This window comes from Suricata suricatta, chromosome 5 (genome assembly GCF_006229205.1).
Source record: "Suricata suricatta isolate VVHF042 chromosome 5, meerkat_22Aug2017_6uvM2_HiC, whole genome shotgun sequence".
NCBI lineage: Eukaryota > Metazoa > Chordata > Mammalia > Carnivora > Herpestidae > Suricata > Suricata suricatta.
Window position 1 is genome coordinate 98,648,704 of NC_043704.1, and position 21,891 is coordinate 98,670,594.

Genomic DNA, 21,891 nt, shown 5'->3' on the forward strand with positions numbered 1-21,891 from the left:
GACACGTAACTGACTTAGCCATCTGGGTCCCCCTCCGTATTCTCTTCTATAGAAAGATCTACTCTTACCTAGTCGTAGGCTGCTCTGTAAGCATATGGCTGAATCATTCTGTCACATACTTAAATGTAAGTCTTTGTATCATCTGCTTATCTACAGACAAGTTGAGAGGGAATAAAGTGGCCTTGGAAAATAATGTGAGAAGAACACACAAAAATGCATATTAATATTTAGAAATATAATCATGTCATGTACCTTATCATATTTATGTATCTAAAAATCAAAAAGACAGACAACTAGCTTTTATTTTATGACTGCTATGTGCCAGACTACATAGAAAGGTATTCACATTTAATAAGAACCACAGTCCTTTTAAGGAAGATGTTTGTAGATGAGGAAACTAAAATTCTGAGCAGTTCGTTGATTTGCCAAATGTCAAGTAGTAAGTAAGAAAGACAGTAAGATTTTAAACACAGGTCCTGCTGGCTTTTAAGCAAGGCTTCTTTTCTTCTATTCGATACTTCTACTTCTGTAGGAGATATAAAAATAAACATGTCTTAACCATTGCCTTTTCTCATTTTAGATGTTATATGTGGCTTCCTTCTCACAGACTAAAGTAATTTTCTACAGACTCAAATAACCAGCGATAAAAATTTTTCATAGGCAATGAATTAACCTATAAAATTTTCAAAAAATATTTGGTATTTAAATTGGGTTAAGTTGGGATCTTTTTTTCTGAACCTATTTCCTGCTCTCTAGCTATAAGAAGGACAAAAATGGGCTGGGTTCCCTCATGATCACTTGTGGCCTCCATTTCAAATGATTAGTTGCACCAGTGTATCCAAGCTTCCTATAGACGTTATTTAAATAAGATTGTTGGACAAGTGGGAAGAGGAATCTTATGTAGAAGAATGGGTTAAAAAATAAGAAAACTGATCACATTTACATTTGATAAGTATTTATTATTGGCCAAGCAATTTACAGAGAGCTTTACTTGTATTACCTAATTAGTAATGACATGGGTCATTACATCTTTACCTTAATTTCAAGAAATAGGTAATACAGTATCCTCATTTTATAAGTGATTAAACAAAGTGGAGATGGCATAAGAATAGTTTTACTTTTGTGATAACTTTAAGTAGTTTAAAATTTTAATTTGGCTACCTTTCCAATTTTTATTGTTTGTGCTTTACATCAGTGCTTCCAAAAACCTTAGGGCACACATGAATCATCTGGGGATCTTATTAAAATGCAGGTTCTGATTATCAGGTGGGATCTGAGATTCTGTTCAAACACACTCCCACAGACCATACTTTGAAATGCAAAGCTTTTTAGATTACTGATTTTTCCATCAAACTAAGTCTCATTCCTAACTGACTTAATCCTGGTTGAAAATTAACTGAATATTTAATATTTAGATTTAGTAAATAAATGTTTATGACAAGACATATTTTAAAAATCTATAGACTGTGTTCACAATGACAACAGTTTAACGTACAGAGAAAAATAAGAAGACATGTTACTTTTCCCTCTCCCTCAGTATGCTTTCCATATACAAAAAGCACACTAGTATATATACCCATATTAATAAAAATGGTCATCATTTATAAAACATTTGCTATGCACCACAGACTATTCTAAGAACTTTAAGTATCGCATTTCATTCAGTACTATAAGTAATCTATGAACTGCTATTTTTATCCAAATGCTACATGTAGAACAGTAGAAGCATTAACAGTTTAGCTGTCCAATGTTGCTAGCACTGACAAATTTCAATATTTTCTGATTCAATCCTTATTTTGCATTTCATGTCATCTCTCTCTGAATTTTGCAATATACAAATCTCACTGTTTATTCCTGCTGTATACTTTGCCTCCTGATATTAAGCACAGGGATCTTTTGGAATTAGAATCTGGGCTCAGAGGTCAAGGTGAAAGTCTGGTAAGACAGGCTCAAGAAAAAAATAGAACTAGCATTCTGCAGAAGAATCAAAGTCATAGGCTAGGACTGTATTATGTCATATATAATTAAAGTTTGCTAGCCTTATATTAGCTTTCTAGAACAGCCAATTTAGTGGCTTTAAACACTACAAGTTTATTACCTTACAGTTTTATAGTTTAGAACTCTGGTGGGCTGTAGATATTTATTTATTTATTTATTTATTTATTGTTTATTGTTTATTCAGGTTAGCAGAATTCAATTCCATTTAGTTGTAGAACTGAGATGCCAATGTCTTTCCTGTTTGTCAGTTGATGGCAATTCTAAGCTTCTGGAGATCACCTGCATTTCTTGGCTCAATGCCCCCTTCCTCCATCCTCAAAGCCAGCAACAACAGATAGAATTATTCTCATGCCTCTTTTTTTGTCATTTCTCTCACTCTTAAGGCATGTGTGTGTGTGTGTGTGTGTGTGTGTGTGTGTGTACATATATATAGAATACATATACATATATCTTGTTGGGAAAAAGTCTTTGTTTTTAAGGATTTATGTGATTAGATTGAGCCCACCTGGGTAATCTGGGCTAACCTCCCCATTCCAAGGTCTGTAATCTAAATCACATCTGCAAAAAGCTCTTTTTACTGTGCAACTTCATATATTCAAAGGTAGCAAGAATTAGGACATGAGCATCTTTGGGAAACAATTATTCTATCTAACACAAGCTTGATATGTGAAACTGGCTTATTTTAGTCAGGTTTATAAGTTGCAAAAAGAGAAAAAAAACTAGGTAAATTGGAATAGGAATGTATTAAATAATATAAGCTAGCCCTCAGAAGCCCAGGGGGACCAGGAGGGCCGGACAACTAAGTTCAAAGTTTATGGAAACAGAAATAATGCCGCTAACCTATTCAGGGGCTTGATTCTAGCACAGGTATTATAAACCATGAACATAAGATCCTATCCTTGGCAATTTTGTCATAGCTGCTCCTCAGACTCAGTGTCTATGCCAAACCGTGCCATATTCGCCAGGTATGACTTCCTAAAAAAAGTTCTTCTATTTTTCCCTGCTGAATTGAAGCACTGCAGAGGTACATTTCACTGGTGAGAACTTTGGTCCAATGTTCATCTCTTAGCTGCCAAAAAAAACAGGGAAATTCAATCTGACAATCGTTGGTATCAATCTTGCCAAATATAGAGGGATAATATACAAGAAAAAAAACTAGGCCACAAATATGACTCTACCCTACATACTATAATGATCCTCTTTCTCAGATGGATTAAATGACACTAATCCAGCTTGTGTTGCATAACATAATATAGAGCTTCCAAATTGCATTAATCACAGTAATATTTTCTATGATATTTGATGCTCATAAAATACTATAAACAATAATACACTTATTGTTATCTTTATTTTACTATAGAATGATCACTTAACAGTAAGGGCCTAAGTTGTGAAGACCTAGGTTTGAATTCCTTCTATGACTTATTTTCCTCATCTCAGATTGGTAAGTTAACATCTATTTCATAAAATTGTTTTCAGAATTAAAAGATAATTTGTACATAAGTTGATTGCTATTAATTTAATGTAAATTCAGAGCCAGGAAAAAGTTTAGAAAATATCTAATATAACTCAATGGTGGATCAGTTGATAAACTGATAATTCAGGTTTAGAGATAGAGAAGGGCTAATGTTAGCTCACATTTAGTGTAGAATTTTTCCTTTAGAACAAGGCATTTTTAACTAGAGTTGGAAGTAAAAACTCTGTTGGAAGAGAAAGTTTCCCTGAAAATCTAATTTTCCCCCTGAGAATTGAATCCATGGCCTTAGCCATGAACTCTCTGGAATCATGATATGCAGTATAAACTGTAACTTAAAGGCATTTCCATAAAAAGCAAACCATGAAATCATTTCACAAGAATAGATCAAGTGATTTGGTCAAGCTAGTCACTATATTCAATAGGAGTGTTTGAATTCACTAAGAAACATATCTGTGAATTTGATGCTTGTAACCTGTCACCTACATACTCAAAATAGTCCAGAGAGCACCGAGCATGGAGTTAGAAGTTTAGACATAAATTCTCTTCCTTACCAATTACTAGCTGTGGGCCCATATCATCCTGCAATTAATGAGCAAATTCTGTTTGAGTGATTTCCTGCTGTGTTAAGGCCCTAGCTAGGGGCTGGCGCTATCGTTCACAAAACAGACATCATCCAGTCTCCACAGAGTATATCATCTTGGGGATGCAGCCATTCAACAATTAATTACACATTCTTTTTTTCTCCTTGGAGTTTTATAGTTTTTTTAAATAGTTTATTGTCAAGTTGGTTTCCATACAACACCCAGTGCTCTTCCCCACAAGTGCCCTCCTCCATCACCACCTCTTTTCCCCCTCAGCCTCCCCCTTCAACCCTTGGTTTGGTTTCAGTTTTCAACAGTCTCTCAGGTTTTGCGTCCTTCTCTCTCCCCAACTCTCTTTCCTTCATCCCCTCCCCCAGTCCTCCATTAGGTTTCTCCTGTTCTCCTGTTAGACTTTTGAGTGCAAACATATGGTATCTGTCCTTCTCTGCCTGACTTATTTCGCTTAGCATGACACCCCCAAAGTCCATCTACTTTCCTACAAATGGCCAGATTTCATTCTTTCTCATTGCCATGTAGTACTCCATTGTGTGTGTGTGTGTGTGTGTGTGTGTGTGTGTGTGTGTGTATATACACCACATTTTCTTGATCCATTCATCAGGTGATGGACACTTAGGCTCTTTCCATGATTTGGCTATTGTTGACAGTGCCACTGTGAACATTCGGGTACATGTGTCTCTATGCATCAGCATTTCTGTATCCCTTGAGTAAATCCCTAGCAGTGCTATTGCTTGGTCATAGGAAAGTTTTATTGATAGTTTTTTGAAGAATCTACACACTGTTTTCCAGAGCGGCTGCACCAGTTTACATCCCCACCAACAGTGTAGGAGGGTGCCCGTCTCTCCACACCCTCACCAGCATCTATAGTCTCCTGATTTGTTCATTTTAGCCACTCTGACTGGTGTGAGGTGGTATCTCAGTGTAATTTTGATTTGTATTTCCCTGGTGATGGGTGATGTTGAGCATCGTTTCATGTGCCTGTAGGCCATCTGGATGTCCTCTTTGGAGAAGTGTCTGTTTATGTCTTCTGTCCATTTCTTCACTGGGTTATTTGTTTTTTGGCTGTGGAGTTTGGTGAGTTCCTTGTAGATTTTGGATACTAGTCCCTTATCTGATATGTCATTTACAACTATCTTTTCCCATTCTCTCAGTTGCCTATGAGTTTTCTTGATTATTTCCTTTGCAGTGCAGAAGCTTTTTATCTTGATGAGGTCCCAAAAGTTCATTTTTGCTTTCATTTCCCTTGCCTTTGGGGATGTGTTGAGTAGGAAATTACTGCAGTTGAGGTCAAGGAGGTTGTTTCCTACTTTCTCCTCGAGGGTGTTGATGGTTTCCTGGCTCACATTCAGGTCCTTTAGCCATTTTGAGGTAATTTTTGTGTATGGTGTAAGAAAATGGTCTAGTTTCATTCTTCTGCATGTTGCTGTCCAATTCTCCCAGCACAATTTGCTAAAGAGGCAGTCTTTTTTCCATCGTATACTCTTTCCTGCTTTGTCAAAAATTAGTTGGCCATACATTTGTGGGCCCAGTTCTGGGTTTTCTATTCTATGTCATTGGTCAATGTGTCTGTTTTTGTGCCAATACCATACTGTCTTAATGATGACAGCTTTGTAGTAGAGGTTAAAGTCTGGGATTGTGGGAGCACCTGGGTGGCTCAGTCGGTTAAGCGTCCGGCTTCAGCTCAGGTCATGATCTCACAGTTCGTGGGTTTGAGCCTTGCATATGGCTCTGTGCTGACAGCTAGTTCAAAGCCTGGAGCCTGCTTCAGATTCTGTATGCCCCTCTCTCTCTGACCCTCCCCTGCTCGCACTGTCTCCCTCTCTCTGTCAAAAAAAAAAAAAAAAACCACATAAATTCTGGGATTGTGATGCCTCCCATTTTGGTTTTCTTCTTCAATATTACTTTGGCTATTCGGGGTCTTTTGTGGTTCCATTCAAATTTGAGGATAGCTTGTTCTAGCTTTGAGAAGAACGCTGGTGCAAATTTGATTGGGATTGCATTGAATGTGTTGATTGCTTTGGGTAATAATGACATTTTCACAATGTTTATTCTTCCGATCCATGAGCATGGAGTGTTTCTCCATTTCTTGGTGTCTTCTTCAATCTTTTTCATAAGTTTTCTATTGTTTTCATCATATAGGTCTTTTACATCCTTAGTTAGGTTTACTCCCAGGTACTTTAAGGTTTTTTGTGCAATTGAATTACACAATTATTCAATTCCAGCTTGAATTAGAGCTACCAAAATTAAATAATATATTCCTTACACTAACTCTATTCCCCTTTTAAAATTATTTTATTGTTTTAATTAATTAGTTAATTATTTATTTTTGAGAGAGAGAGCACGAGAGGGTGCAAATGAGTGGGGGTCAGATACAGAGAGAATCCCAGGAGGAGCAGAGGAAAAGAGAGGAGGGGGGAAGAGAAAGAAAGAGAAAAGTGGAGCTAACCCAAAGTGGGGCTCAAGCTTACCCAATGTGGGACTCGAACTCAGGAACTATAAGTTTATGACCTGAGCCAAAGTCAGATGCTTAGCAACTGAGCCACCCAAGTGACCTAAAATAAATCTATTCCTAACTGCGAAATCTAGAGAAAATAGGATTTCCCCAAAGGAAATCATGTCCTATGCCACTCATTGTAAAAAGAATAAAAGAGAAGCTATAGAGTCAAGTATACTTAGTATGCCAAATTCAGAGGTTGTTTAAGGATGCCAAGTAATGCTAAAAGAAGTTACTTTCTAACATTTTACCAGGGAGGCCTTTCTTAAATATCACTGTTATTTTGAATGTACCTTCTTTCAATTTCTCGTAGCTGGGTCAGAATTTATTCCACACTGCATTACTACGTGACATAAAACAATAGCTTCTTTGAAAATGTGTAGGAAAAATGTGCTATCTGATCAGCAGTGATCTATAATAGTCGGACTCCTAGTGTTATTGCTGGTCTTTCAAAGCGAGTGTATCAATACTGAGATATTGAGCATAAGTCAATGAAAGCTTTGGTGAATTTTATCGCATTTTGGCTGCTGTGGATTCCAGTTTTTTTTAAATGTCTTAAATCAGGGTCAGCCTAGAATGAAACCAACCACAAGAAATCTCTTGTCTTTGCTGCCGTCTCCCTTCCCTATTCGGGGCTGCCCTATTTCCCTCTCTCTCTTAACCACCATCCTGATCCTCAGTGCTACACCCAAGCAAGACCTTGCTTTCAGCTGGCTGATAAGATGTGTGATGATTTGACCCCCACACGCTGAGAGCACACAGCAGGCCCATGAAAAGCCCAGAATGAAGAGCAGGCCATGACTCTGGAAAACCATGCTTTCCTGACACCACTGAAGGCTCCGTGCGAGATGGCCACAGATACTCCTGTAAGATCCCCAGCATTGGTTCTGGTTGCTTGGATTCCATTATTTTAATTTCTCAATTGTTAATATAAATAGCCTGTCTTTTTTATCTACCTGTCTTAAAACAGTACTGTACTTTAAGATGCGAGAATTTAGCACCCTTAAATAAGAAAGGTGTAGGATGATTTCACAATAGCTAAACATACATACTTTTGCAAAAGTAAATATGAATACTGCACTGTGTCTTGAGTACCTTCACTAACTCAAAGTATTTTATAGCCTATAAAATTAGTCAGGATCTTCCAAAATTGGTATTTATTAAAAAGTAAGTTATCTGAAAACCTTTTGGCAAGTTTTAATTCTTTTAATTTTATTATGAAATTTTATAACTAAGTCCCCAAATAAAAATGTCTGCTTCTTTCAAATCAAGTTGCTACTGTAAAATCTAATCATTCATGTCATCACTTGTACTGATTCAACACATTAAAACTATAGTTCTCTGGCACTGACACCAAGAATCATATGCTTCTATTTAACACCACAGTATCTCCTTTTGAAGCTGTTACAATATTACTAGAAATGATTTAGCTTCTCAATGTGATACATTTTCATTAAAAATATCTCATTTGGAATAAATCATAGTGATTCAGCTGATGTCTGCAAAAGACAATAATGCACACAGCCAATGAGTATGAATATTATTTTTAACGCAGGGCGTTTTACTTTGCTGACAAAAAGATTTCATTTATATTAAAGTAAAGGTGCATTACAATTTAGTGTCACAAATATTTTACATAATTCAAGATGTTAAACACACCTTTATTTGAAGGGAACAAAGCACTTGTGATTTTCTTAAGCTTTCAAAATGAAATGCTTCTGACTTGAGAAAGAAATGTTCCTAGCACACTTCTATTTGACAGCGTAGCCATGTTTGAAAACTGATTTAAGATTCAGCAAGCTATAAGAGAGCAGGGTTATCTTTATAAGGACGTGTGAGGAAAGTGTTTAAGTGGTTTTTCCCATGAAATTACACAAAACTAATATACATATGTATTTAATCCCTGAGGATGTTAGAGGAAAACAGTTAAAAGAGCTGTCTGCCCTAGTAATCATTAATGATGAAATCTTTATCTGCTTAGCAGTGGGAGTCTGTCCAATTAGTTTCTGTGTCTCTCAAGTTCTGCATAAATATGATAAGATTTGCTTGTTTCCATCGTGATTTTTCTAAGGCTCTCTTTCCTGGGCGAATCTCCAGATTGGCAAACTCAAGCAGATTTTAAAATATCCTTTCCATATATCACCCACACTTGTCCTGCTTGCAGATGGATTGACGTCTAAGCTCAGAGGGTTGCAAGAAGCTGCTTTTCTCGGCAGAAAAGATCATTTTGCTTCAGCTGTTGCAGATACCTCCCTCACCTCCTACTAACTCAGTGTTTCCCAATTGCTCCAGTCGGCTTCCAACTGCTCAGGCACACTGTTCAAGGGTCAGGGAAGAAGGCCAAGTAAGGCCATCTTTTCCAGAGGGCAGGTCCAAAGTCATTCTTCTCTCTTGACATATTGCATAACCTGTCTACATGGCTAAGGTATGGTAATATATTGTATTTGTCCTTTCAACTCAGACAGGGAACAAATGATAGACTGGTTGCCTTAAGGGTTGTTTCTGAAATTCAGATATTTAATTTCTTATTAAATCCTTGTCATTTAGCTTGTTAAATAATTTAAAAATACTCAAAGCATATCTCTCTTCACTCCTTTTCTAAGAGTTAAAGTTTCTGGAAGAGAATAGGGCAACAGCAAGAGAATCTCAAAATAGAAATTAAATATTGGTATCTCAAATCCAACAGCATTTGTCAACCTAATGCATTTCATTTGGGCCAAATTATGACTATTAACACACCACTACTTAGGCTTATATCATAGAATCATAGAAAGTTCAAATAGACCTAGAGGAAATCTTCAAATTGATCGAGGTCAAACCCCAACTCCCTTACTTTAAAGGACAGGAAAATGATTTTCATCAAGTTAAGTTAGTTGGCTAAAGCCAAATAACTACTTACAAAGCAGACATTAAATCCTGGGCCTCTGTGCCATGTACTTGCTTCTAAGAATGATTACCGTGGCCTACACAATCCCTCATTAACTGCAAATCAACATGACAAATACGTGCTCTAAAAGTAGATCAATGCCACCATCTTCATATTTAAATACTAAACTGCATTACTCAAAAATTGGTCAGGAGTTATGCTGAAACACGATTTTCTACTCGATCACTAAATTACATCTAATAACTGTCTACATCAAATAAATGTTTGATATGCCTATGTTAATAAAACATATGTTAATATGCCTATGCTGTTGATATCACTGTCGCTGCCTTCATTATTCTTACTTTCTTCAGAGATTTGTACTAATAAATTATTTCAAAAATCATGGCTATATTTTGTTCATAATAATTTGTTTTCTGTAAAGGATATATTCCTTGTAACAAAACATTTACCAGAAAATTGCATCTGAGGCATTTTCTGAATTGAATTTAGATCCATGAGCAATACGATTTCAACATTAAAAATGTATTGTGTATAAATGACTTTATACCGAGCTCCAACTAAAACTAATTGAAGATTAAGGTGTCAAAAACACAAAATTAAAACATTGTCTCATATAGGTTGTCTATTCCTCACTTGACTTCATAGTCTTTTCCTCAGTTTACTTGTATGGAGGAAAAGTATATTGGACAGCATGACCTCTAGGAAACTTCTAGCCCTAAAGCTTTATGATAGTAATTTTTGGTTATATCATTTTCAAAGGGAGCTTTTGAAATCTCAGTACTAAGTAACCAAGTACCTCAATCTTTGCTAAAAAGTATGTTATCTTCAAATAATAGACTGATTTTCTTTTGGGTTATCTGTGATATTTTTGTATCTTTCTGAAGGTTTTGCTGAGCAAAGTCTCCAAAAAGAACACTGCAGTAATTTGCCATAAGGAATAGCTCTGCTTGGAGTAAAACGCAGGGAACCTGCATAAAAATTAAGTAAATTTAGACTCCCGAAACTTGCTTTAGAATAGATTATGAACTAAATATGGTGTAAAATTCAAAGGAAACAAAGTTTACTGTAAGATGAGAGTGTCCAGATTGTTTTAAGTGCATGTACAGAAGCCTTCACAACAAATGACTGCAGTATTGGTTGGGAAAGAAAGGCTAGATGGAGATGGTGTTTGTATGTAGGTAGGCAGTTTCCTAGAATATATAAGGCAGAGCCTAAATGTATAATTGTAGCAGATGCTGTTGCCCTACCCAAATCCCTCGGGATTGCTTTTACTACTTCCCAGGGGTGCCTCTGCTGAGGTCTCACACTGGCTCTAATTTTCTAAAGGATTTCAGTTTAGATTGTAGAATTCATTTCTCGCTATATTAGCTAGGGTTCACCGGAGAAACAGAACCACTTGGGAGAGAGACAGAGAGAGAGAGAGAAAGAGAGAGAGAGAGAATAAGATTTCATAAGGAATCGGCTCAAGCAACTAAGGGGACTGAGAAGTCCCAAAATTTGTAGTTGGCAAGCTGAAGAACCAAGCATGCTGATGGTGTAGTTCCAATGTGAGTCTATAGTCCTGAGAACCAGGAGAGCCAGTCGTAGTTCACTCTTCAGACTGGCAGGCTTGAGATTGAGAAAGAATAGATGTTTCAGTTCAAGTCTGAAGGCAGGAGAAACCTGAATGTCCCTCTTGGAAGGAAGTCATATAGGAGGAGTTCCTCCTTACTCATAAAAAGGTGAATCTTTTTGTTGTACTCAGGCCTTCAACTGACCAGATCAGGCCCACCCATGCTGGGAGGGCAATCTGCTTTACTCTGTTGATTCAAACGCAAATCGCATCCAGAAATACCCTCAAAGACATATGCAGAAAATGTTTGACCAAATGTCTTCACATCCTGTGGCTCAGTCAAGTTGACATATATAATTAACCATCACACTCACTTTCCTAAAAATAACTAGGAGTTAGCTGGGGCACCCTATTCTTCCCTCCACCTTGCAGGTCATAGTTGATGATAACCTGGGGTGTTGAAGGTATACAAAAGTCCTGCTACCTGACCCCAAGTGATGACAGACCATCTGAGATTTATTCTCCAAAGTTCTAGGGGATTGGAGAACCTACTCTTCATAAAGTTCCTTCCCCTTTCCTTCCCTGCTTCTCTCATTCCCTTACTGAGTTCTCCTAAGGACACTTCCTTAATAAACCACAAAAATAAAATTTCCAATTGCAGGTCAGCTTTTAGAGAAACAGACATTAATAATAGTTTTGCAGCCTCTAGGAAAACCTTGAGGGAAAACTAAGAAAGTAGATAGAGCATCTACACTTTTTTCAATCTCTTCTCATTCAATTTTCCCCTGCAATTTTTGTACTTAGAAACCTTAATTATAAAAAGATATCACAGAAAAACAAATTAATGTGCACTGAAGTGTGACAATTACTTATACAAATTAATATCTGTAAGAGTCACCTTAAGGTGGCTACCGAGCGGCCATTTCTCTGGGGGCTGGAGGAGGACACGTGCACAGACGACCCCGCCCCTCACCTGCAGACCTGGGATGTTCTGCCCCTTTGGAAACAGCCAATCATGAAGCTCCAGCTTCCCATCATCCTGACAGAGAAGGCAACCTATTCCATCCTGCCATGTCCCTGAAAGGCCATTGTTTGTTAATCTGCCCTCTCAAGATCAAACCCAGAACCCCCTCACCCATAAAACCCCACCCATTGCCTATCAGGCGCGACTTCCCTGACTCCCCACTCCCAGGGTCATGGGACCTGGCCCGGGAATCGCAGATCCCAATAAAGGCTTTCTTGGCTCCATAACCTGGTCTCTTTCCTTCCTCCCATCTCGGCTTCCATCTATCAAATCTTATAATATCTAGTATTGAGGTACTGTTTTGTGGTTATATTTCTATGCTTTATTTAGAGATTTTCTAAAAGTGGAAGACCATTAAACATCACTTAAAATCTAAGACCAAATGAACAAGCATCAAACGTAGAATCAAGTTTTGGCAATGGATCAATGCAGACAGAAATATAAACTGACATTTTTTAAAATTACCATGTGAAGAAGAATCTTCTAAGTCTAAAGTTAACAGATCTTTACCATCTCTTCTCTTCTGTTACGTCACAGTTAGCTGATGCTAATAACTCATATTGTATATCTCATACCCAATGTCATCTGCTTTGTTTCCTTTATTCACTTTGCTGAAGTAACTTTTTCCTCCAATAATGCCATTAGGTATTTACCATCCTACAATCATGTCTCTTCAAAATGGAAAAGAGTAACTCTTCCAAACCCATTTATGAGGCCAGCACTTCCCTGGTACCAAAGTCAGACAAAAATACCACAGGAAGAGAAAACTGTAGACCGATATCTCTGATGGACATATGAAAATCCTCAACAAAATACTCATGTTCCACAGCACATGAAAGGGATCGTATAATGTAACCAAGCGAGATTTAGCCCCGGGACACAAGGATGGCCTAACATGCGAAAATCAATTAATATGATACACCACATTTAATGGGATGCACAAAAATCAGATGACCATCTCAAAAGATGCAGAGAAGCAAAACTCAATACCTTTTCATAATAAAAACTCTTAACAAACTACAAATAAAAATTATCTCAACATAATAAAGGAAAATATAAAAAAAAAAACCACCCACAGCACGTATCACACAATACAAACACTAAAGATATCCTCTCAGATTGAGACAAAGGCAAAGAATGCTTGTTTTCACCACTTCTATTAACATAGTACTGGAGGTCTAGCCAGAACAATTAAGCAAGGAAAAGAGATAAAATGTATGCAACTCAGAAAGGAAGAAGCAAAATGTCCCTGTTGTCACATGACATGGTCTAACGTAAAGAAAACCCTAAAAACTCCCGAAACAAATGAACAAAGAAACAAAAACCTGTTAGACACAATAAACAAATTCTGTAAAGTTGCAGGGCACAAAGTCGGTATACAGAAATCAGTTGTATTTATATCCACTAATAATAAACTATCTGAAAAGAAAATTAAAGAAAATATCCCACTTACAATAGCAAAAGTTTTTTAGGAATAAACTTAACTAAGGAGGTGAAAACTAAAAATAAATGAAAGAAATTAGATACAGACAAACGGAAAGACATCGTGTATTCATGAATTGAAAGGCTTGTTGTTAAAGGTCTTATTAAGTGTTCATACTATACATAGCAATCTGTAGATTCAGCACAAATCCAAAACCATAGATAACAAAGCAAAAATAACTAAATAGGACCACATCAAATAAACAAACAAAAAACACACAAAAAACAAACAAAAACTTCTGTTCAGCAAAGGAAATAATCAATGGAGTGAAACTTACAGAATGGGAGAAAATATTTGCAAATCATATATCAGATAAGGGATTAATATCCAAAACGTATAAGGAAATCCTACAACTCAACAGCAAAAAATAAATAATGTGACTTTACTGGGGGCTAAAGCCTTGATATAGACATTTCTCCAAATAGGATGTACAAATGCCAACAAGTATAGGAAAAAATAATGTCACTAATCATCAGAGAAATGTAAAAGCAAGTCAGAACCACAGAGGTGTTCCCCTCACATGTGTTAGGATGGCTATTACAATAAAAAGGACAAGTGTTGGGTAGGATGTGGAGGAATTGGAACGTTTGTGCTCTGTTGGTAGGAATGAAAAATGCTGCAGCTGCTGTGAAAAACAGTATAGTGATTCCTCAAAAATTAAAAATAGAACTATTATACCATCCAGAAATCTCACTTCTAGGCATTATCCAAAAGAATGAAATCAGTATCTAGAAGAGATTTTGGCACTCCAATCTTCATTGAAGCACTATTTAAAATAGTCAAAATGTGGAAGCCACTTAAATACCCATCAGCAGATGAATGGATAAACAAAATGTGGTATAGGAGCCCCCCGGGTGGTTCAGTCGGTTAAGCATTGACTCTTGAGTTCCACTCAGGTCATGATTCCTCAGTTTTTGATATCAAGCTTGGTACTGGGCATGGAGACTGCTTAAGATTCTCTCTCCGTCTCCCTCTTCCCTTCTTCTATTCATGCTTGTTCTCTCCAAAGGAAAGAAAGAAAGAGAAAGAAAGAAAGAAAGAAAGAAAGAAAGAAAGAAAGAAAGAAAGAAAGAAAGAAAGAAAGAAAGAAACAAGCAAACAAACAAACAGAGAGAAAGAGAAATAAAGAAAAAGAAAATGTGGTATACACATACAATGGAATATTCATCTTTAAAAATGAAGAAAATATTCCAATATATGGCAACATGCATAAACGTGGAGGACATTATGTGAAGTAAAATAAGCCAGTAATAGGAAAAAAAATACTGCATGATTCCACTTATATGATGTTTCTAAAATAGTCAGACTCATAGAATTGGAGTGGAATTGTGGTTGCAGGAATTGGGGGGAGGAGAAATGGAGAGTTGCAAATCAATGGCCATAAAGTTTCAATTATGCAAAGTGAATACATTCTAGAGATCTACCCATACAACATTGTTCCAGAGTTAACAATGCTATTTTATACACATAAAAACTTGCTAAGAGAGTAGATCTCATGTTCTTACCGCAATAAAATAAAACTAAAGACAGTGAAGAAAGCAGGTAGAGTATTATAGAAACCAGTAAGATCATCAGTTCAGAAGTTAGCTAAACATAAGGGACACTCTAATCCAGTATATGTCAAAGTGTAACCCACAGTAAAGTAAATCCCACAAGAAGTCCCATAAAAGAGAAACTTTCTTTTTTCAGATTCAGATGGATTAGAGAAATACTCCTGAGTATACATCTCCTTTTAGAAAGTCACATTGCACACTGGCATATTACATATTCTAAGCTGCTTTACACTTAAAACAAAGCAAATCAAAACCAAATGAACAACAAACAACAAAAGTTCTGTTTAACTTTATTTAATCAAGCATACCAACAATGGGCCTGGGACATTATTTTCAACTAATACTTATTTACAAAGGCAAGAGTTTTGGCTATCACATTTTGGGTAATATATAAACTGAGTAATAATTATTAGTTTTACACTTAAAAACTAGAAGTTATTAAGGATTATAGGGTAATTAGTTCTAGAATCTCCTTGATTCAAAGAACCAATTTAATAACAGTAGACAGGGCTGTTTTCAGGTCGTTCTGACACTAGGGAAAGACACATTCACGAAGCCATGAAGTTCATACTCTCTGTACATATTTGCCTCAAAGAAGTGGGTATTCCACACAGTATACCATTTTTCAGACCTAACTTTCATGAAATGAGGTAATGGTATTAGTGGCTCTAAAATAATTATTTAAACACAAAAATTTCTTAAAAAACAGTAAATTCTAATTTTTTTAAGAACCATAATTTATTTTAAAAGCAGGCAGAAAACCAATATGTAATCAGAGTTCTTCAGTTAATTTTATATTCTCAGGAAATTTATTTGACCTGGGCAATTTAACATCTACATTAATTAAAATATAATACTTGATTTATGTATCTTCAGAATTATTGTTAGGATCAAATAAAATATATAAAATAGTACTAAAATGTTATAAAGTGTGACATAATGGGAAAAAATCTTATTTATTTAGTTTCACTAGGCTTTCAACCTAATGAATGGGAGAATTTATTTGCAAATGATTCAATCTAATAAGGAGTTAACATCCAATATATATATATATATATATATTAGGCATAGTTTATTATCAAGAGGAAAATTTTCTGCTAATACTGATGTATGCTCAAAATGAATAGTTTTATTAGTCATGAATTTACTACTGTATTTATTCAAATTTTTTAAGATTATTGGTGTAAAGCAGGGAGATACTAGGTAAATTCATCAAAAACCAAATATTAACATTTGAAGTTATACAAAAATAAAGTATTGCCAACTGAGAACTTTGTGAATTGGAGCCTTTTTCTCATTATTGAGTTGGTCAATAATGACTGTGCAGAATGCATGGTGACAATGCCCATCCACAACAATGCAGGCAAACACCATAACATTGCAGGCAACATAGTGCATCTGGTAAGATACCAATTCTTCAGTGCAAATTACCAAGATAATGTGTTTGTGGTAGAAAATTTTATTTCTATTGTCCAGGAGATCAAAAAAGACCACTATGCAATTATAGGCTGTTTAACACCAGCTCTCCACAGGTGGAGGGAAAGTCCTGAATTACAGCATTTGAAAATTTCTGTGGTGTTCTGATTTTGTGCTGTTCAATTATTCTAATGACTTACTTATTCAGCAATGCCAGGGAATGAAGCAAAATTATTATCAAAATGTAGATAGATACACTTAAGAAAATATTTCACACATGCAGAAAGATAAAAACTATATAATGAAACATTCATGTGTTCAAGTGACAGATGAATAATGTTAGCTTTGTGTCATATTTTATTCAGTTAAGTATATATTCGGTTTTGGAAAGTATATTCTCTTTATTCATTTTTCAGAAAGAGAGAGAGGGGGAGAGGGAGGGAGGGAAAGAGAGAGAGTGAGAGAGTGAGAGTGAATGCAAGTGGAGGAGCAATGGAGAGAGAAGGAAACACAGAATCCAAAGCAGGTTCCAGGCTCTGAGCTGTCAGCACAGAGCCCGACTCAGAGCTCTAAGTCACAGTCCATGAGTTCATGACCTGAGCCAAAGTTGGATGCTAAACCAACTGAGACAACCAGGCCCCCCTGGAAACTATATTCTCATAAAAGAAATCAAGAAAAAAATCTGGAAATATCTTTGATTATTTTATGCAAAAATATTGTAGAGCCTTAAAAAAGTAAGGTAATTCCAGGTATTATTTATCTTTACGTATGAGTCACAAGGATAATAAAAAAAGGTATGTTCTTCATTTTATTTATATGTATGTGCATAAATTTTTTCTTGTTTTCAAGCTTTGAAATATGTTTATGAAATAATTTCTGATACCAACAATGCAGAGTGGGCCAAATGTCATAGGTTAAGGACACTCTTCCAGAAGAGTGCCCTCACTTCAGATGCCAGCTGCAGGTTAACGGGGCCCCAAGCCTCTTACTCTTCTGACTTGCTGACTACAAATTCAGGGAGTTCCATTACCTCCTCAGATTCAATAACTCACTGAAATGACTTTCAGAACTCAAGAAGGTACTATTTTTATCATTACAGGTTTGTTGTAGCAAAAAGATTCAAATCAGAACCAACTAAAAAAGAAATGCTTGGGGCACCTGGTGGCTCAGCTGGTGGGGCATTCGTCTTCAGCTCAGGTCATGATCTTGCAGTCTGTGAGTTCAAGTCCTGCATTGGGCTCTGTGCTGACAGCTGAGAGCCTGAAGCCTGCTTCAGATTCTGTGTCTCCCTCTCTCTCTCTCTGCCCCTCCCAGGTCCACACTCTGTCTGTCTTTTTCTTTCTTTCAAAAATAAACGAATATTAAAAAAGAAAGAAAGAAATGCATAGGCCAGTGACAAGCTTCAACTGTCCTCTCCTCATAGAATCAGGACATGCCACTCTCCTGGCACATTTGTGCGCAACAATATACAGATTACTGCAAACCAGGGAAACTCACCTGTGCTTTAGGCCAAGAGTCTTTATTGTGGTTTCATTACATAAGCATCATTGGCTATAAAGTTAAACACAATCTTCTCTCTCCTATCCAGAGATTGGGTTGATACTCTGTGGCTCAGAGTATCTGTGAATGGTCTTTCTGGCTTGGCCAACCTCTGTCCTGACTCATCTCATTAGCACTAACTATCTAAGGGTCCCCCATTAGTCACCTCTTAGCATAAATTTATCATCAGGGCCCACCATGAATAACAACATATTCTAATAACTAAGAAAAGTCCAAGATTTTAGAGACTATCTCCCAGGAATTGGGAACAAAGGCCAGATCAATTCTTTATTATATAATAGTTTATTTTTATCTTTTTTCTCTAAACAATATAGTTTAAACATACTATTATTCAATATTATGTTAACTGCTATTGTGGACTGAGTATTAAGAAATCAGATGCACCCACTTCCACAAAGGTTATTAGTAGTGGAAAAGCTCTGACTAGATGATCCATAGCACCAAGTTTATGCCTCAAGGTGGGAGAAAAGGAAGCGTGATGTTCAAGCCAGAGCCATTGTGTTGAGCTCTACCTCTGCTGTTTATTAACAGGGTGACCTTAAATTAAATCACAGTGTTTCTGGCTTTCAATTGACTATTGAAAAATAGAAATAATAATGATGATTGCTCTGTCTAACAAGTTGGTTGTGAAGTTTATAGGAAGAGCTAATGAATATAAAAATAAAATTGTAAAACTTTTATAAATGCTTTGCCACTCTTTTCCTTTTCTCACCTGATGAAACTTGTAAAGAACAAAGAGATATGCAAATGCCCTGTGACCACAGATATATGTCTGGTTCAAATAAATGTACTCACTCAATTTTTTAAACAAACTTAACTGAAACATGTGATTATTTGCATTTTTATAGTTAAAGAAAGTAAAATTAAAAAGATTAGGTGCCTTTTCTGAGTTCACACAAGCGACTGTCAGAGCCTATTCAGGTTATGCTTTTTCAGATGACTTATCAAAATGGTGGAGTTGAACTATATAATCCTTAAAATCTTTTCCAGCTCTAAAATTCTATACTCTTTTCCTCAGTGAGAGATTACAGACCATGTGGTGAAAACATACTAATTACCAACTGACCTTAGCAGAGTAGACAGCCAAGGTTCTCGGAGGGTTTGGGGAATAGTATAAGGTTCTGAAAACAAATAGTATTATTGCTTTTGTATTTGTTTTAATGTTTGTTTATTTTTTATTTTTGAGAGAGAGAGAATGGGGGAGGGGCAGAGAGAGAGAGAAGGAAAGAGAGAATCAAAAGCAGGCTCCACACTGTTATTGTGGAGCCTGATGTGGGGATCTATCTCACAACCAGGAGATCATGACTGAGCTGAAATCAAGAGTGGGATGCTTAAGTGACAGCCACCCAGGTACCGTGTGTCAGTGCTTCTTAAAGAAAGCAGATAAGTACTACTTAATAGGGTTATTTCAGCAACTGAAATAGGCCAGGTTAGGCTAGGTTATGTTATGGTAACAAAATACATTAAAATGTCAGTGTCTTAACAATAAAAATCGATTTCTCACTCATATAGAACAGAAAGGGTTCCACTCAGATATGTAGCAGCCCAAGTATAACTAAAACTCAATATTGATTCAAGCTTTCATGGAAAGGGAAAGTGGAAAATCATAGACTGGCTTGTCAAGTTTCTACTTTGGCCATTTGTTTAGCTTCAGAGGAGCAATGAGGGACAATTCTATTAGACATCCAGAAGAATTTACATCCACTGTGATAATTACTACCATCACTTACTTTCCATCTTATGATACTTTATGTTACAAATCACTTTCCTACACACTACTTCATTAATAATGACAACAAGAAGCTATAATGGTAATGGATCAGAAATAAGCAAGCATCTCATATGTATTTTTGATACAATGCTGTAATACTTACTTATTCCTCTATTTCAGTAGCATTCTCCTGGAGATTAGCTGGTTTATCTGGCTATGTAACTCAAACAGAGTAGGCACTCAACGCCTTGACTTAATTAATGATACAAAAATTCTCACATTGGGTTTTATCAACCAAAGTAATATTCTGAGGTAGAAGCTGGTCAGATCCACATAGGAAAACCATTTCATTCAGCACAGGAAAGAAATTAAAAGTGGAAAACAAGCTGAACATTTATCTGTCCTCTCTCACAAATACACTTAAATGTAAGTAGAACCATACAGTTTAATTGGCCACCCCACAGCATATTTTGAGAGTGAGAGGAGCTATTATTACAATAGCTACAATAGGGGGCGCCTGGGTGGCTCAGTCAGCTAAGCGTCCAACGTCAGCTCAGGTCGTGATTTTATGGTCTGTGAGTTCGAGCCCCGTGTCAGGCTCTGTGTTGACAGCTTGGAGCCTGGAGCCTGCTTTGGATTCTGTCTGTCTGTCTCTCTCTTTCTCTCTCTCTCTCTCTCTCTGCCCCTCCCCTACTCATTCTCTGTCTCTCAAAAATAAATGTAAATGTAAAAAAAAAATAGTTATAAAAACAGTGTAAAGCAGAAAGAACTGCTCCACATAAAGTGAAATGTACTACCATTCTAAAAGAGTATTGAATACTAAAAACAAACCGAGGATTGAAGGGGGAGGGAGAGGGGGAGAGGGGGCAGGGAGAAGCGGAGAGGGAGAGAAGGTGGTGGTCATGGAGGAGGGCGCTTGTGGGGAAGAGCACTGAGTGTTATATAAAAACCAATTTGACAATAAACTATTAAAAATAAAATAAATAAAAATAAAAAATAAAAGAGTTCAGAGGGAAACTATCATTTAAAACATCCGTTAATTTTTTTTTCTTTTTCTTCCATGCCATATTATAACATATAATAGTTCCATTTAGGAATGCATTTGTTCATCTGATTGCTTATTTAATAAACATTTGTGTGTATACTTTAAGCCAGGTGTTGTTCTGTTGTGGGGAACAAAGGAAAAAGAATAAAATTAAATTTCCTTGCTACTTACAGCTCATTGGCAGGTCCTTGAGACAGGCAGAGTGACATTTGTCCAGGAACTTAACTGCCTCGATGTTAATACTTTGCTAAGGACAAAAGACAATCTTAGCTTAACATTATCCTGACCTCCAGGATCCTAGACATCTACTCTAATATATGAAAATTCCTCTAGAAACTTCCTTTATCTTTAATGCCCCCAAGATGTATGTTGGCAATCATCCTCCAAGCTTATGGCCCCCTGATATACATCATGACTAGTTTTACTAGACAGGAATAAATGACCTCATTCTATCAGTCAGTTAAGTGATCAGCTCATGATATTGGCCAGGTCATGATCCCAGTATTTATGAGATGGAGCCCCAAATAAGACCTCTTTAAAATTTTTTTTAACATTTATTTGTTTTTGAGACAGAGGAGAGAGAGAGAGAGAGGAGAGAGAGAGGAGAGAGAGAGAGAGAGAGAGAGAGAGAGAGGCAGAGCATGGGTGGGTTTGGGGCAGAGAGAGAGGGAGACACAGAATCCAAAGTAGGTTCCAGACTCTGAGCTCACAAACCCCAAGATCATGACCTAAGCTGAGGCTGGATGCTCAACAGACTGAGCCACCCAGGTGACCCTAGTTTTTGTGACTCTAATTTGAACCATTGCTGGTTTTCTAATGTTTGCTCTTCTAGATTAATGAACTCTTTATAAAAATTTTTAATGTTTACTTATTTTTGAGAGACAGAGAGACAGAACATGACGGGGGAGAGAGGGAGACAGAGAATCCAAAGCAGCCTCAAGGCTCTGAGCCATCAGCACAGAGCTCCATGCAGGGCTCGAATGCAGGAGCTGAAGATCATGACCTGAGCTAAAGTTGGACACTTAACCAACTGAGCCATCCAGGCGCTCCCTAATGAAACTTTCTCTTAAGATAGCTATAACTTACAGA

General features: G+C 36.7%; 1 long non-coding RNA gene across 3 annotated transcripts in view; it reads right to left on the reverse strand.

Annotated features, from left to right (window-relative positions):
* Positions 1–284: 284 nt before the first annotated feature.
* LOC115292053 overlaps positions 285–21,891 on the reverse strand; it is a 76,215-nt gene continuing 54,608 nt past the window's right edge. Inside the window, exons 1-3 of one of the 3 annotated variants that reach the window (XR_003908777.1) lie at positions 12,500–12,544; positions 2,839–3,067; positions 285–526 (exon numbers count right to left, since the gene is read on the reverse strand). This is a non-coding gene — a long non-coding RNA (uncharacterized LOC115292053). Of the gene's footprint in view, positions 527–2,838; positions 3,068–11,908; positions 11,931–12,499; positions 12,545–21,891 lie in introns of those variants that run through there. The other 2 variants (XR_003908775.1, XR_003908776.1) reach the window with 2 other exon arrangements.